The sequence below is a fragment of the Tamandua tetradactyla genome, chromosome 16, assembly GCF_023851605.1.
Source record: "Tamandua tetradactyla isolate mTamTet1 chromosome 16, mTamTet1.pri, whole genome shotgun sequence".
Lineage (NCBI taxonomy): Eukaryota > Metazoa > Chordata > Mammalia > Pilosa > Myrmecophagidae > Tamandua > Tamandua tetradactyla.
In genome coordinates, this window is record NC_135342.1 from 72,044,400 (window position 1) to 72,061,096 (window position 16,697).

General features: G+C 39.0%; 1 long non-coding RNA gene across 11 annotated transcripts in view; it reads right to left on the reverse strand.

Moving 5' to 3' along the window:
* Positions 1-6,054: 6,054 nt before the first annotated feature.
* Positions 6,055-16,697, reverse strand: part of LOC143659782 (uncharacterized) — a 52,323-nt gene continuing 41,680 nt past the window's right edge. For 10 of the 11 annotated variants that reach the window (XR_013163734.1, XR_013163733.1, XR_013163728.1 and 7 more), the window contains 2 exons: positions 12,906-13,014; positions 6,055-7,539 (listed from right to left, as the gene is read on the reverse strand). This is a non-coding gene — a long non-coding RNA (uncharacterized LOC143659782). Of the gene's footprint in view, positions 7,540-12,875; positions 13,015-16,697 lie in introns of all 11 variants that reach the window. The other variant, XR_013163725.1, reaches the window with a different exon arrangement.

Sequence of the window (16,697 nt, forward strand, 5' to 3'; positions counted from 1 at the left end):
TGAAAGCAAAGACAAGAAAAAATTTGGAAAGCCTAGGAAAAAATAGAGCATGTCATAGACAGGGTAAAACAGCAAGGTTAACAGCTGACTTCTTAACAGAAACAACACAAGCAAGGAGGGGACAGGAGTCATATTCAAAGTCCTGAAGGAAAAAAAACAAACAAACTAGCATCCAAGAAGTTTATATCAAAGAAAACACTTTTAAAAATGAATGAGGGTGCACGGGTAGTTCAGTAGTTAGAATGCCTGCCTTTCATGTGGGAGATCTTGGTTCGATTCCTGGACCATGCACCCCCAAAATAAGAACAAAGTGTTCATTTACCGGTGCCTGCCCATGCAAAAAAGAAAAAAAAAAATATATATATATATATGAATGAAGCCCCAACCAAAACCATTCCTGCCAATCCTGAATAATACCTACGGCATTATATAAGATTTTACAAAGGTTCTATGCACTATTAGTAACTTTCCAAAACCTACAACCTCCAGATGGGACCCTGGACCATATAAGTCCTGAAATGCTGAGGGGCCAGCCCTTCTAGAACATCAACGAGTTCCATCCCCCATATTACTGACAGCCCCTTCCAAAATGAAAAATTTAGAACGGGCATAGTCCAAATACCCCTAAAGAGTGGGAGAAAGATCAAACATGATTATGGGGTTATGCAAAGAAGGTCAGGTTTAAAAAATGAGTATGAATGCTGAATCATTATACTGATATTTCTTTTGGTCTCCAGTACCTCAGAGTAGCTAGAAATAAAAACCTAAAATCGTGGAATTGTAACCCATATCAAACTCTGAAATCTATTCTACAACTAACTGTTATGCTGTAATTTGAAATTTATTGCTTTTATGTTTATATCTTATTTAAAGAGAAGGAGCATATCAGAGAAGGTAGGATTTAACAAATGAGTATGACAGCTGAATCATTATATTGATATTTCTTTTGGTCTCCAATGTATTGGAGCAGCTAGAAGAAAAAATGAAAAACTGTGGAACTGTAACCCATACCAATAATTTTTAAAAAGTTAAAAAAAAAAAGATCAATAATCCATAGATGAGAGGGTTTATTTCTGAACACTCAGTTCAATTCCATTGGTCAGTATATCTATCTTTATGCCAGTACCATGCTGTTTTGACCACTGTAGCTTCATAATATGCCTTAAGTCAGGTGGTATGAGACCCCCTACTTCATTTTTCTTTCTCAAGATATTTTTATCTATTTGGGGCAGCTTGCCCTCCCAAATAAATTTGGTTATTGGTTTTTTGCAAAGTAAGCTGTTACGCTTTTAATCAGTACTGCATTGAATCTATAAATCAATTTGGGTAGAATTGACATCTTAACTGTATTCAGCCTTCCAATTCATGAACACAGCATGGCCTTCCATTTATTTAGGTCGTCAGTGATTTCTTTTAGCAATTTCTTGCAGTTTTCCGAGTAGAGGTCTTTTGTATCCTTAGTTAAGTTTATTCCTAAATATTTTATTCTTTTGGTTGTTATCGTAAATGGAATTTTTTCTTGATTTCCTCCTCAGATTGCTCATGACTAGTGTATAGAAACACTACTGATTTAGGGGTGTTGATCTTGTACCCCACCACTTTACTGTATTCATTTATTAACTCTAGTAGCTTTGCTGTAAAATTTTCAGGATTTTAGACATACAGTAATATGTTGTCTGCAGACAGTGAGAGTTTTACTTCTTCCTTTCAAATTCGGATGTCTTTTCTTTCTTTTTTCTTGTCTAATTGTTCTGGCTAGAACTTCCAGCACAATGTTGAATAACAATGGTGACAGTGGGCATCCTTGTTTTGTTCCTGATCTTAGAGGAAAGCTTTCAGCAGTGAGTGTTTCATATATTCCCATTATCATGTTGAGGAAGTTCCCCTCCATTCTTATCCTTTGAAATTTTCATCAAGAAAGAATGCTGAATTTTGTCAAATGCCTTTTCTGCATCAAACAAGATGATCATGTGATTTTTTTCACTTTGATTTATTGATATGGTGTATTACATTAGTTGATTTTCTTATATTGAACCAGCCTCACATGCCTGGAATAAATTTCACTTAGTGTATAATTCTTTTAATGTGCTGCAGGATTCAATTTGCAAGTATTTTGTTGAGGATTTTTGCATCTATACTCATTAAAGAGATTGGCCTGTAATTTTCTTTTCTTGTAGTATCTTTGTTGGGCTTTGGTATTAGGGTGATGCTGCCTTCATAGAATGAGTTAGGTAGCTTTCCCTCCTTTTCAATTTTTTTGAAGAGTTTGAACAGGATTGGTACTAATTCTTTCTTAAATGCTTGGTAGAATGCACATGTGAAGTCATCTGATTCTGGACTTTTCTTCTTTGGGAGCTTCTTTTTTTATTTCATTTTATTTATTTATTTATTTATTTTCTTTGGGTGCTTCTTAATGACTGATTCATGAGCTTATGAATTTTGATGGACTTCAGAAGAGTCATGTGTTTGGGAAATCTGATAGACTTTGAGATTGTGATGGCTTGGAGACCTGATGAGCATCCTTTGGGTAGGACTAAGTGAAAACCAGGAGGATCTTATTTATATAATTTCATTTATAGTGGCTGTGTATAGCATTTATTTGCATATGGTGAAAGTGGGAATCCATATCATTTTGGAAGTCTATAAAATAAGTGTGAAGGCATAACAAAGTTCAATTCTCCTCTCCTCCTATTTCCTGATTTCCACCCCACCCCACCCCCCATTTAAAGAAGTTATGTTAGTTTGTAGAAGACAGGCAGTGCCACAAGGGAGAAAAAATACAAAAAGTGAGAGAACAAGGAATTGGGAGACAGAAATGGACGTGGCATTATTGTGCAGAACAAAAGAGAAAACATCAAGCATTGATAGAAATTGGAGAACATGTTGAATAATCATAGAATAGCAGGAGATGGTGGCGATGGTTCAGGGGACGGAAAATGATAGCAGGAAACATCACGAGATAGCATAGGAAAGGCAAAAGGTGGCAAGATATACGGAGAGAAAGCACAGAATTAGAAAGTAAACCATAATCCCTCACCATATGATCCACACCCTATGTTTAACCATGCCTAGAGATCATACTTCCAGCTGACTAACCAAACGGGAAATTGGCAATGAGACACTATAGCTAAGCCTCTAACCCTCTCTCATTTTTCTAAAAGTGAGATTAGTGGCTCCAGAGTCTGGATGTTTAGCCACTACCCTATGCTGCCTCTCACTGATAAGGATGATGATAATGATGATATCAATAGCAGCAACAGCAGCTTTCATCTATTGTGAGTTAGCAGGAGCCAGGCACTGGGCTAAGTGTCTTCACGTACCTTATTTCATTCCAACTCTATAAGATAGGGATGAATTTTATATTTATTTTATCTTATTTTATTTTATTATTATTTATGGGCCTACTAGGCTGGGAGAGGGATGAAGACCTTGCCTGAGGCCACAGAGCTGATCATGGAAACAGCTACTTTGTTTTTTTAACCCAAGCAGGTCTACCTCCAAGACCAGGCTCTTAACTATCCACTCTGCTGCCTCGGACTCACTTGCCTTGAACTTTCTTAAACAGAATTTCAAATTATCCTCTTTACCTAACTTCACTATCACCCCAACTTCCAGAGGCTCAGCTTCCTTCCTTTAGGGGGACTGACTGATCTCCAATATACTATCCTCTAAATCCCACATGCATGCACCCAAATCTCATCATTCCTCCCTTCTTCCCCCAACACCATTCCTGGGGTAGAAGTCTCATACCAGGCCCTACACACGCTACCAAGAGATCAATTAGACCAAGTTAAATCACATGTTGACCACACAGGAAAAGCTAGAACCCTTGAATAGGTGATGGTGGTAAACTTTCCTATCATTAGTACATCAACAGCAAAGTGTAGATGTCATGTCCTCCTGCAGGCAGGGAACCTGAGGAAGACGTAGGAGGTGAGGAATATGACATAAGACATGGAAAGGGAAAGTAGAAGGCATTATTTTCTAACTTAGACACAGGAATTGTGGTTTTAGGGTATTGTGGAGGGGGTGGGGGAAGGTTGTTTGTTCGTTTTGCTTATTCTCCTTTTAATTTTGGTAACTCAGTGTCCCCTGACTTATAGATAGCTCTGATGAGATTATAAGATTGATGAGATACAATAAGAATTTATTGCGCATCCATGCTATGCTACACAATTTGGGCCAGAGCTGCTTTAACTGAGACTGATAACACCACCAAAAACACTATAGTATTGACAGAACATGCAAAAATATAACTTTTATTTAATCACCATGGGAGATGCATGGTTGAGGGAATGGAGCTAAACCTCAAAGTGCCCTAAAATGAAATCCAGATTATATCAGTTTCTGGCTACATTATCTCTCAGCAGGACATTTAATAATATTAATATAAATACAAATAATTGTAATATCCATTAGGCAACATAATTATGCCTACTTCACAAGAGATCACAGAAAATAATTATCAGGAGTGGTATAAATGATTGCTCAATACTAGCATAAGACAAATTAGCATGTAATGAGAGCATCCTCATTTCACAGAGGGTAAAAGAGAAGGCTGTTAATCTTATTGTGATGCCTTTGACCCTGCCAAGGCTGAGAGACTCTGTGGGTATACAGGATACACAGGATACAAGCCTTGATGTCATGTCCCTGTCCTCACCTCCCTAGTATGGGTAGACATACAGTGGACCATGCTTCTATGCTTTTCCCCCCAACCATTTGAATGTTCAGCGGCAATCACTGGGTGGTCACATACAGGTCAGTGACCAAAGGCTATGCACCCTACCACCAGGGCTAGGGTTGCCTTATCATCACCTTCAGATGAGAACCCACTCTCTTCTGGGTGGACAGATTCAGACACAGGCCTTCAACTTATTTAAGTGACATAGGGATCTCATCTACCTTCATCTGTCCATCAATGCCAATCTTCTAACCTCCCAACTACTACATGAGACGTGGCCCCGTTCCATACCCTACTCCATAGCTGGCAGGCATGTCTGGGGAGAAATAACACATGTCCAGAATGATCCATATTCAATAGCCACATCCTTGGTCCATCCTCTGAGACCTGGCTATGTTGTCTCGATGGATAGAGGTTCAGCCCTAGACTCAACCCTCCAAACTTATTCTGGCCTTCCTACCCCCGGTAACTTAAGCATTCCACAAATCTTTAAGGAAGGTTCAGGATATGCTAGGTGTGGTCTGATCTTTGAATACACACCCTTCTTTAGGCTTGGAACTTAAAGCCCTCAGCAGAATGAGGAGAGAGACAGGATGGTACTGGTTAGAAGGAACAGGGAGGGATTCAGGTCCTCAGTGAAATAGTGTCTGAAAGTGAGAAAGAGAAATTGTGTAAAGGTGTACTGGGGATATGTTTAAAGCATGGATTTTCTTTAGTTTGGACAATGTTTTAAGTCTATTGGGTATCAAAGTGAATTTTAATGACATTTTCACATACTGCTTATGAGCAACCAATAAAGAATCTTCCATGAAGAGCACCCCAAAATAGCACAACAAAGTCTAGGCCTTGGGAAAGTTGGAGGATTTGGGGATACTTCTGGGATTGAAGAGTCTGATTGAATTAGGATTTAATTATTTAATTATTTAATCACCATGGGAGCTAGAATGGAGCTAAACCTCAAAGTACCCTAAGATGAAAATCTAGATTCTATCAGTTCCTAGCTATAGTATCTCCAGGAACTTGTGTTTGGCAGGTTGTTGGGTTTGGGGAGTTCTTATGCTTGGGAAGATTAGCAGGATTTGAGAAATTGGATAGTTGCGGCTGTACATGTGTTTGGAAATGACAGTGATTTCTTTTATCTGAAGAGGTTGGGCAGGGGTGATTGATATACAGGAAGATATTAGTTTTTGGAAGGAAATTGGTGAGTTGGTGCCAGAGGTCTTGGGTGTGTTATGATCTATAGGGTTGGTAGGGGTGGGGAAAGTTGGAGGGGTTGGAAGGTTTAGGGTTTGAAAGATTCCTGGGTTGGGGAAACTTGGTAGATTTAAGAACATTTAGGAACATTTGAAAAAGGAAACGAGCTAGGTAATTCGGAGGGTTAATGGAGGTTGTGCATTTGGGAAGGTTGGAAATATTGGTGAGTTTGTGAAGTTTCTTTGGTTCAGAGAAGTTGGTTAGCACAGGGTAGGGGGTATTTTGATGTGCTCAAGATGTCTGAGGGTTTTTTGTTTGTTTTGTTTTTGGAGCTGATACAAATGGGAAAATTGTGAGTTTGTGGAGGCCAGGGTTTGGATGTATTTGGGTAGTTAGGGGTTTGGGGAGTTTTGTGACTTTGAAAAAGGATGGTAGTTTTAGAGAGCTTGGGGGTTTGTATAAATTCTTGATTTTAAGAATCTGGAGGTGTTTTAGGAAGTTGTGCAATTCTGGATGGTTAAAGTTTAAAGATTTTGTTGGGTTTAGATAGTTTGACATTGTGTGGACACTTTTAGGTTTGGTAAGAATGGAACGAAAGAGATACTGTGGGGTTAGAGGAAGCAAGGTGCTTCTGGAAATTTTGGGGTTGGTAATCTTGGGGAGTATCTGAAGAGGTTGATGGACTTTGGAATTTTTAAAGGTTTGAGAAAATTGTGGATTTGGATATTTTGAGACTTTTAGGATCTGATAGGCTTGGGAATTTTATGGGCTTTGCAATAGGATGAGTAGCCAGTTGTATGAGATGGAATGGCATGCAGAAGTCTTTTGATTTCATTTTCATTCATGAGCCTGATAGGGTAGGCAAGTACTAATCCTTTTTCATTTTTTAATACTTGACAAGAGTGGCAAACAGGAGAGAGAAGGAACAGAGCAGGTAACAACATGATGGAACAGGGAACAGCAAGCTGGAATAGAGAACAGTAATAGAAATCAAGAGAGGGAGAGAGAGAGAGAGCATGGATGAAGAAGAGGGTGCACAGAAAAGCAAGAGGAAACAGAGAACAGTAAGCATGGGTTAAGAAATAGAGAGAGAGAAGCAAGGGTTCCTTGGCTGCCAGAACAATTAAGGGAGTCACCACAGCATAATTATATTCTCTCCTGTAGACCCATAGGTTTTCTCGTTACTGTTCCCAGCTAGAAAACCTCTCCCCAGTAATTCTTGCTACATGTATTCAGTTTTAATTTCCTGAAATTCAGAAAGCTTTGTGGGAACAAAAGTTATATCCTAGGGGTCACAATGGTATGTGCAGTTATCCACAGAAAAGAACACATTGTGATTTACAAGTGACCCATTCCAGAGGCTCAGGACAGCCTGGGGCAGGTGTAGAATTAGGCATAGTTGTCCAGTCCAGGGAGTACGGTGTGCTCAGCAGTTCATGAGGAAAAATGCACAGAGGCGAGAACCTTTTGTGCCAGGCAGATGGGCAGGGCCCACTTTTGAGATATACTTGCCAAGGGTAGGGGACAAGCGTCTGTAAAGTGATCAGTTCAGTCCACAAGAGGAATTTCTTACTGGTGATGTCCATTTGGGGATCTAAACAGGTATCTTCCTTAGCAGTCATATAAATGAATTCAAATACCTTTTCAGTTGTCTTGATCATCTGTAATAAAAAGCAGGAATGTGAAATGGGATTGAGGAGTGTGAAAGACAGAATAATAGTCTCCAAAGATGTCCACAGAACCTGTCAATATGTTATCTTACATGGCAAAAGGGACTTTGCAGTGTGATTAAGTTTAAGGCCCTTTGAGCTGGATAGATTATCCTGCATAATCATGTGAACCCTGAAAAGTAGAGAACCTTTTCTGGCAGTACTTACACAGAAAAATAGATAAGACTACAGAAAAATGTTTAGAGAGATGCAACATTTCTGACTTTGAGAATGAAGAAAGGGAGCCACGAACCAAAGAATTTGGACAGATTCTAAAAGTTGGAAAAGGCAAGGAAATAGTCTCCTCCCTATAATGTTCAGAAAAGAATGCAGCCCTGTTGGCATCATTGTAGCCTAGTGAGACCCATGTTGCACTTCTCAGCTGCAAAACTAAAAGAACAGAAGTTTAAGGCCATAAATTTTCAGTAACTTGTTATGGTGATAAAAGAAAATTAATACTAGGACCTTACAGGGGTCCAGAGTCTTAGTATTTCTCCAGGATTCAATGGACTTCAGAAACTCACCCCACTGCTTCAGCCACAGCTGCTTTATAAGGCCTTGCATTCTGGCGGTGACACAGAAACAGGAAGAGTTCCTTCATTTACCTAGTTATGTTATTTCATGAAACAGCATATTCCTGCTGACATGGCCAGGACCCTAGAATTTAGAGCAGCAGGCTAAGGGGAGAAAGAAGTCATAATGCAAGGAAACCCCTGCTGAGAAACGACTGAGGTGTTTACCCTTATACCTGTACCCTAATTCCTTGAGTATGCAGACCCTCCTTCTTCTAAGGTCCCTCAACACAAATGACCAGACTTTTGTGATGGGAGATTTGTCAAAGGGGATTGAAAGTGAAAGAAAATCTATTTGGTTCCAGGGTTGCAGTGATACTGTGTCTGGGGGCGGAAGGGAGGAGGGAACAGGACTTGCCAGACCCACCAGGTAATTCTGGATTAAATTTGAATTTCCAGGATGCTTTATGGTGATCAGCATCTTTTCATGTGTTTATTAGACATTTGTATACCTTCTTTTAAGAAGTGCCTATTCAAATTCTTTGTCCAGTTTTTACACATTTATTTGTCTTATTATTGAGTTTGAAAGTTCTTTTTATATATACTAGGTGGAAGTTATTTGCTGATTATCTACTATCTACTTATCCCTCAATTTCTTCCAGTCCGTGTTTTTTATTTTCATTGCAATGATGCCTTTTGAAATCAACATTGTAAGTTTGTGGAAGTTTGTTTCATCATTTATTTTGTTTATGGGTGACAGTTTTGGTGATCTGAGAAAACTCTGCCTAACTCAAGATTGTCAAACTTTTCTTCTATGTTTTCTTCTAGAAATTTTATAGTTTTAGCTTTTATGTTTAGGTTATTGATGGATGTTGTGTTAACTTACACGTTATTTTTTCCATTATTCTTTCCATATGGATATTCATTCCAATTCAACTGGTTGCCAAGACTATTATTTCCCCCACTGCATTATTTTGCCACCTTTGCTACATCATAGAGGGATAAGAAAATATATACTCTTTATTTTCCTGTTCCACTGATCATATGTGTAAACTTCCTCAATATCACATACTCTTCTTTACTATAGCTTTAGGGTATAGTTATATTTAAATCTGCTAGTGTAAGTCTTCCATCATTGTTCTTTATTATTTCAAAATAGTTTTAGCAGAAGTATGGATTCTATGTGGAAAAAAATGGTAATGCCTTCACATAGATTATGGTGGTGAAGGCATGTCTATTTAATTCGATTGGACTGTATGATGTGCGAATAAAATTGTTTTAAAATGAGCAGAGAGAAAAAAGTGCTAGAGAAAATGTGGAGAAAGAAGTGTACCTATTCACTGTTGGTAGGGAAGCTTAGGGGTACAGCCCTCTGGAGGGCAGTGTGGTAGTTGCACAGAAGGCTACAGGTGGGGCTGCCATAGGATTTTGCAATCCCTTGGTAGGTATTTACCTGGAAGAACTAAGAGGAGAGAAACAAATGCACGTTTGCACACTGGTGTTTATGGTGTCAATGGATTCCCAATGGATGGAAGTGGCCTAAGGGAACATCAACTAAGGATTGGAAGGGGGTACTGTTGTGTTGACACACAATGGACTACTGAGTGGCTGCAAGAAGGAATGAGGTTGTAAGGCATGCAACTAGGTGTATGAAACTTAAGGACAATATGTAGAATGAAATGTCAGAAACAAAAAGACAAATATTATCATACCTCACTCATATGGCCTAACTAGAATATACAAACTCCAAGAATTGAAGTCAAGAGCAGCAGTTATCAGGTTGGGGCCTACTGTAAAGGATCCTAGATTGTAAGCTCTTACAGCATTCACATATATTCAGAAATTGTAACTGATATTTCTAAATTCTGAGATACTGAGCTATTTGTATATAACCTGATCATTTCCTGAAACTTCAGGTATTAATGTGACACCTGAGACTCAGAGTTAGAGCACTGAAACTATGAAAATCAGTATTACTCAATTCAGCAACTGTCAAAAAGCTGAAAAAGTGATCAGATTTCATCTGGAGAAATGAATGAAGTTGCTCTGGATAGGGCTAAAGTAAATCAGAATACTGTGTAAAGTACGATATGCCCCATATTTTCAAACTTCAACCTCCATATGAGAACAAAGGGAGAGATGTTTATTTCGTGCAAAATTTATATTTTAGGTAGCACGCTATCTAATTTAACTTGTATGGTCAGTTTATTTGAACACCATAAGTACATGGAATCTTGAATAGGGCTTGAGATCTTGTTGGTTTGTACAGGTTAGTGTGATACCTCAATATGTCCCAGAGTAATTTGGGCAGAGAATAAAAAAATTTTTGAAAAGTCCCCTTGGGGGACTGGGGAAAAAGGAGGAAATATTAAACTTCCCTATGTGGGGAATTCCTGATATTCTTGTAGGCAGTGGTGACAACCAATTCAATAGGCTGAGCCCTCAATCTTGGGGCTCCCCACTATGAAGCTTAATCCTACAAAGGAGAGGGTAAACCTACTGATAATTGTGCCTGAGAGTTACTCATGGGAATCTTCTCTTGTTGCTCAGATGTGGCCTCTCTAAGTCAACTTGGCAGGTGAACTCGCTGCTCTCCCCACTATGTGGGACATGACTCCCAGGGGTATAAACCTCCCTGGCAACATGGGACAGAAATCCTGGGATGAGCTGGGACCCAGCATCAAGGGATTAAAAAAGCCTACTTGATCAAAGGGGGAAGAGAGAAATGAGACAAAATAAAGTCTCAGTAACTGAGAGATTTCAAACAGAGTCAAGAGGTTCTCCTGGAGGTTATTCTTATGCATTATAAATAACCCTTTTTAGTTTATGGTATATTGGAGTGGCTAGAGAGAGTATCTGAAACTGCTGAATTGTGTTCCAGTAGTCTTGAAGATGGTCATATAATTATATAGCTTTTACAATGTGACTGACTGTGTGATTGTGAAAACCTTGAGTCTGATGCTCTTTTTACTCAAGGTACAGATAGATAAGTAACAAAATAAATAAATGACAAGATAAAAGCAAATAAATAATAGGGGGAGATAAAGGGCAAAAATTGGGTAGATTGAAATACTGTGGGTCAATGAGAGGGAGGAGAAAGGTATATGGGATATATGAGGTTTTTTCCTTTTTATTTATTTTTTTAGAGTGATACGAATATCCTAAAAATGATGTGAAGAATACATAAATAGGTGATGATATTTTGAGTAATTGATTGTGTAACATGGTTGGACTGTACATATGTAGATATTTCTTAATAAAAATATTTTATAAAAAAGTTTTAGCAGCTATAAGGTATTTGTGTTATCATATAACTGCTAAAATAGTCTCAATTCAAAATAGATAAAAACAAGTGTTGAGAGGATCCAGAGAAATTGGAATCCTTGTGTACTGTTGGTGGGAATGTAAAATGGTTCAGCCATTATGGAAAGCAGCATGGCAGTTCCTCAAAAAGTTAAACATAAAATTACCATATGACTGGGCAATTCCACTCCTAGGCATATACCCAAAGAATCTGAAAGCAAGGACACAAACAGATACTTGTACACCAATGTACAAAGCAGCATTATTCACAATAGCCAAAAGGTGGAAACAACCCAAGTGTTCCTCAACAGATGAATGAATAAACAAAATGTGGTATATGCACATAATGGAATATTATTCAGCCATAAAAATATAATGACTTTCGAACACTTGCAACAACATGTATAAACCCTGAAAACATTTTGCTGAATGAAATAAGCAAGGCACAAAGTACAAATATTGTATGATTTCACTTACATGGTATCTAGAAATGGCAAATTTTTAGAATCAGAAAGTAGATTAGAAGTTATCAAGGAATGGGGGTGGGGAAGGGGAATTGTTGCTTGTTGGGTACAGTTTTGGGTACAACTTTGAAAATTTCGAAATAAAATTTTTAAAAAGAAGTGGGGAACTATTATTGACAAATTCAATAGTAATGATAACATTTAAAAAATTCTTCATCAGGCTTTCATTAGGATTATATTAAAACAATATAGAAAAACAACAACAATATAGAGTCTTCCATTCAATGAACATAGTATATATCCCAATTTATTTCAATCTTCTTGGATTATTTAAAAAAATTTTTACAGGTATCTGGACACAAATCTTGAACCTATATTGTTAAAATTACCACGAAATATTTTGTGTTTTTGTTGATATTGTATACACTATTTATTTTTTATATTTCATTACTTTTTAACTTTTGGCATTCTAAAAGTGTGCAGTGGTGTCTCATTGTGGTTTCTATTTGCATTTCCCATATCACTAATGGTCTTAACCATCTTGTGTATACTTATTTATCAGATGTATACCTTTTTTGGTATAGTAATTGGTTCTTTTTTTTTTTTTTGCCAGTTTTGTATTTGATTATTCAATTTCTTATTTGAAATTTGAGAGTTCTTTACATAGTCAGGATCGCAGTTTTTATACAAATGTGGTTTGAAAAGATTTTCTCTCATCTATGGCTTGTCTTTCATTATTATAATGTTGCCTTTCTAAGAATATGGACTTAGGGCAGGCCACGGTGGCTCAGCAGGCAGAGATCTCGCCTGCCATGTTGGAGACCTGGGTTCGATTCCCGGTGCCTGCCTATGTTAAAAAAAATATATAGCACATGCAAAAGAATGTGGACTTAATTTACTGTAGTCGACTGTATCAAATTTTCCTTCTTAGCCTGGTTAGTCTGGCTCAGAATCTCTCATGACACTGCAATCACATGTCAGTTGGGATGATAGTCATCTGAAGGCCTACCTGCAGGAGGATCTTCACAAACTCACTTACCAGATGCTGATGGGCCTCGGTTCTCTACCTTGAAGGTCTTTGCCATCTCATGATAGGGCAGCTCAATTCCCCCAGAATAAGAAAATCAAAGAAGAGCACGACCATTTTCCTAAGAAGGAAGATGCAATCTTTATAACTTAATCACAAAGAAACATCCCATCACTTCTGCTTATTTTATGCTTTAGAACTGAGTCATTAAGTCTAGCACATATTTAACGGGATGAGACTACACAAGAGCAAGAATATAGGCCTAGATAATTGGAAATTTTAGAAGTTTCTTATTATACTTCCCCCTCTAGTCCCCAAGATTCACAATCCTTCCCTATTCAAACCAAACTTATTCTCTCCAAGGTCCCCCAAAGTTTTATCTCATTAAAATATAAACACAAAAATCCTGAATCTCATGATTAGGCAGATACAGGTACAGATGGGGCTCTTCTGGTGTAGTTCCTTAATGCAAACTACTGAAATATTCCTATTTCACAAAACAGAACTAAGACCTCAACTATTTACATAAACTACAAGTCCTGGGAAGGTTCTGGTTAGGCCTCTCTATAAGGAGGAGACACAGAGATGAAAGTCCAGTCAGTAGAATCTCAGGTCCCTGCTTAGAACAATTATGTGCCCCATTAATGGCCTCACCCCAATCCTCAGAAGACCAGGCAGGCCTTACTGGAAGATCACACTCAGGTCAGTGGTCCATGTCCATAGCTCCTACCCCAATTTACAGAATTGGCCACATTAAACCATTAACAAAGTCAATCTATGGCACTTCATGGGATGGAGGAGAGAAGCAAGTTTATTCCTAGGTTTTTAAGGTCTCAACTAGCTCATCTGGCCTGAAGTGCTACCTTGCTGACTCTTATAATGTATCAAGTCCCCTTGACCATTGGAGACCCTGTATGTAGACATCCCAGGAGAGTACTAGTCAAGTAAGGACATGTCCAGATTGAGTCAAAGACTTAATGGGAGGGCGATGACAGGTCAAGGAGCAGTCTCCATGCCTTCATAAAATCCATCCCACCTGTGGCCTGGATCTACACCAGGCTGTAGCCATAACCCCAGCTTCTTCCCAATCTTTGGAAAGCCCAGGATCAGGCACACATTTGGCTAGAGGTCACAGGCACATTAGGTTGACATCTGTCAACTGGGTGGAGTTTTGTCAACTTGGATCTTTTTTAAATTTTATACTATTGATGCATGTCATCAAAGGGGTACATGCATCAATTGTGCATGTGCACATCAAAGGGGTACAACTCAATGAGCTGTAACAAAGTCTACATACCCATCTCACCAACAAATCAAGAGACAGAACAAAACAAATACCCAGACAAGAATTCATGTGGTTGGTGAACTTTGAAGGTTGGGGAAGGCTGATGGGATAGACAAAAACATCTGGTCTCAATTGGTGTATGTGGGAAACTTGAGGTGTTTGAGGAGGTTGAGCAGCCTGGAGAGCAAGGCAACTCACCAGTTGGATCACTTTCATATATGAAATAGTACCAAGGAGCTTCTGTGGGTTGAGAGGCCACAGTGTCGGTATTTTACCAGGACCTGTTACACTCCTGAGAACCTCCTCTCTTACTCCCTCAGCCACAGCAGACTCAAGGCAGTTGTGTGTTTGTGAAGTGAATACAGGGAAGTATTGATGGATTTACCTTGCTGATGTTGAACTAAGGAAGGCACCTATTTTCACTTGACTTTACTGATATCACCACCATACTCTATCAATATAATATGGACAAAGTATAGATACCATAACTTGAACAAGTTTCTGTACAGGGAACAGTGCTGAAAAGAATGGATTCAGGCCTCAAATTGCCCTAGAACCAAATCCAGGACATGTTTAATTCTGGCTGTGGGGCTTCAGAAAAGGCCATTTGTCTACTTTGTCCCTCAAAGTCCTCAATACCAAATGGGAATAGTTTTGACTTCCAAGATTAGCAACAGTTACATAATTATTAATTAATTAAATCAAAATATATAGAAGCCTTGGAACACTGACACAATACATGTAGTGCTAATGAATAATTTATTAATTTATTCATAAAATATTATATTATTAATATATTAGGAATAAAATTGCAGCAGTAATTAATATTACCCTGTAAATGAGATTCTACCTCAATTAAGGTTCTCAAAAATGCTAGAAAAGTATGCACTTTCTAAACCTCTAAACACACTTAAGAACACATGCCTGTAAATAGTAGTATTCATTGCAATTACATAACTAGAAATAGCTATAATGTCAATGAAGCATATTTGTTCCTATTTCACACAAGACAGTAGATCATAACAGAATTCTCAAAAGTGGTACTAATTATTGCCATAAAAATAACATTGTAAATGAACAATGAAAACAGAGTACCCCCATTTCATGTGGGGAACAAGAGAAGGTGCTGTGCTGATGGAGACATATTTCATCAGGCAAAGCCCATGACCTGGCAGGTGCTTCATGAGGCTCAGACACAAGGCATAGCCTTAGTCTCAACCATGCCCTCCCCTTAGTGTTGCGCAGATACACAGTGGATGGTTATGCCCTGGGGCCAACCCAATGTATATTCAGGACTAGATACAGCTTACCCAAAAGCCGGCGACTATAGCTCTGCACCCCAATATATCCCCCATTCCCCAAGAAAGCCATGTAGTAGCTTCATCCTTGGTCAGGGCATGCCCTCTGTGTAAAAGCTGCCCAGACTCAGCCTTAAAATTATCAAGGAGAAGGGAGCCTTTCTACTTTCCTCTGGACCATCTGATCTGCACTAACAGTATTCCCTGATTCCCTGATCACTCACTACACAGGTCAATCTCCCAAGCCTTCTACTAGCCAGACACAAGGAGGGATATCACAGGCAAGTCAAGAAAAAATCAGCCTGGCTCTACCCATTGGACTACAGCTAATTCCATGGTGTATTAGCTGTATACTACACAGCTAATATAGTGTACAGGCCTGTCCAGTACACTTGTGTGTATCCTCTGGAGGTTCAGAGGGCCCTCCATAGCACACTTCCCTCAAAACATCCAAAGTCCGCCTTAAAAACCCTGAACTCCCTAAACTCGGGGAAACAGATTTTGGGCCATTAAGCTGTTTGCTCTCCTGTTACACATGTAGTAATAAATTCTTTCTCCTTTGAAACCCCAATGTCTCCGGAAAAGGCTATTGAGCGTGTCGGGTGGAAGAATCCATGGCCTTTGTCTGGTAACAATTTGGTGACCATGAAGAGATGAATGTCCAAATCTCTGGAGCCCCAGCAGAGCAGGTGAGCCATGTAATGGAGACTTTCTCTGGCCAGTGGACTCAATTTAGTCTAGAGGCTCAGCCACCAGGGTTTCTCTGTTCTGCCAGCACTCCAGCAACTTTTGGTGCCTTAAGAAAGCTTCAAACTGTTTCCAGTTCCAGGCAGGACATTTGACTGGGGTCTGAGGCCCCAGCCTAAATTTGTCGACTGGTTCTACTCCTAAAAATTCATCATTTGCTGAAATGCTCATCCTGCCATTCCAGAAGCCTGAGCAACTGACTTTTGACAAAGTTGGAAATGCTTCTCAGTGAAGAAATTCTGGCCTTATAGGGAAAAAACTTTGGGGTGAACCAGAGGCCACATGTCAATGGAACCCAGAAAAGAGAGGACATCTCCATGGAATGCAAGACACAGACACAAGTCAAGGAAGCCCAGGGATTGCCAAGAATCTAGACCCACACTTCTACAGATCCTGGGGAGAAAACATTGCCTTGCTGAGGCCTTGATTTTGGACTTCTTATAGCTTCAAAACCATGACCCAATTCCCACTGTT